The sequence below is a fragment of the Rhinoderma darwinii genome, chromosome 1, assembly GCF_050947455.1.
Source record: "Rhinoderma darwinii isolate aRhiDar2 chromosome 1, aRhiDar2.hap1, whole genome shotgun sequence".
NCBI lineage: Eukaryota > Metazoa > Chordata > Amphibia > Anura > Rhinodermatidae > Rhinoderma > Rhinoderma darwinii.
This window is the reverse complement of record NC_134687.1, coordinates 583,564,619-583,566,375: the sequence shown is the minus strand read 5'-3', so window position 1 is coordinate 583,566,375 and position 1,757 is coordinate 583,564,619.

Genomic DNA, 1,757 nt, shown 5'->3' with positions numbered 1-1,757 from the left:
ACAGGCTGTTTACATCAGCTTCTTCCTGTGATGTAATAAAGGATCTCTCCTCCAAAACACATATACAATATGATGCAGAGAATTACCTGATCAGCTCTTTTGTTTCCTTTCCTGTTTGTTTACCTACTAGGACCAAGCACTGAATTTGTGTGTGCACAGGTTACTACCATACACAGTACCTTCTCATGTATCTCCTGCAATTTAAATGAGATGATAAAACAAGCCAACCAGACAGACAAGCAGATAAAACATATTATAGGCAGACAGAAAGTGATAGAGATAGATAGATAGATAGATAGATAGATAGATAGATAGATAGATAGATAGATAGATAGATAGATAGATAGATAGATAGATAGATAGATAGATAGATAGATAGATAGAGGATGGATGGATAGATAGATAGATAGATAGATAGATAGATAGATAGATAGATAGATAGATAGATAGATAGATAGATAGATAGATAGATAGATAGATAGATAGATAGATGATAGACGATAGATAGATAGATAGATAGATAGATAGATAGATAGATAGATAGATAGATAGATAGATAGATAGATAGATAGATAGATAGATAGATAGATAGATAGATAGATAGATAGATAGATAGATAGATAGATGATAGACGATAGATAGATAGATAGATAGATAGATAGATAGATAGATAGATAGATAGATAGATAGATAGATAGATAGATAGATAGATAGAGGATGGATGGATAGATAGATAGATAGATAGATAAATAGATAGATAGATAGATAGATAGATAGATAGATAGATAGATAGATAGATAGATAGATAGATAGATAGATAGATAGATAGATAGATAGATGATAGACGATAGATAGATAGATAGATAGATAGATAGATAGATAGATAGATAGATAGATAGATAGATAGATAGATAGATAGATAGATAGATAGATAGATAGATAGATAGATAGATAAGATAGATAGATAGATAGATAGATAGATAGATAGATAGATAGATAGATAGATAGATAGATAGATAGAGTAAATCGGTAGAAAACAACAGCTAAATAGACAGTTGATCGTTAAAAATGCACCAAATGTAATCATATTTGTAGCTATTCAGATTTTATAAACATAGAATGTGTATACATTGTATATAGGTGCGAGCTCTGTGTAAACATGCCAAGAGTGAAGGAGTTAAGTATTGACCTCCCTTTGCTCATCAGTTATTATCTTGCAGGTTGCTGCTCTGTGACTGGCATAAGAGGAGCAGTTTCTAATCGGATTGTGTCTGCCCTTGTAATCCCAGCTCACAGTGCTTCAAGCTCCTCTCTTCAATATCACTAATGTCATTTGTATTGGCTGCATTAGACAGATGTTCAGAGTGTCTCTCCTTCCTTCTGTATCTCTCGTTCTGATCCCCGTTAATACTTTCACTGCCATCAAATCCTCAATCCTCCCCTTTTACTTTTTCTTCAATCTGGCAGAGTGGGCAAGACCATGCTTTATACTGGGCATATGGGGCATATACGGGATGCCCTTGAAAATTGCTGAGGCAGCTTCATTGGTATATTATCCAGAAGTCTGTGTATGAGCCCCATCGGGTAACACAGATATGAAACAGAAAAGAGGGTGAGTGAGAATTTATAACACGAGAGAGAGAGACAGAGAGAGAGGGGGGAGGGAGAGAGAGAGAGAGAGAGAGAGAGAGAGAGAGAGAGAGAGAAGAGATATGAAGAAAGTCAGTGAGAGGAAATATAGTGGGATAGAGTTAAAG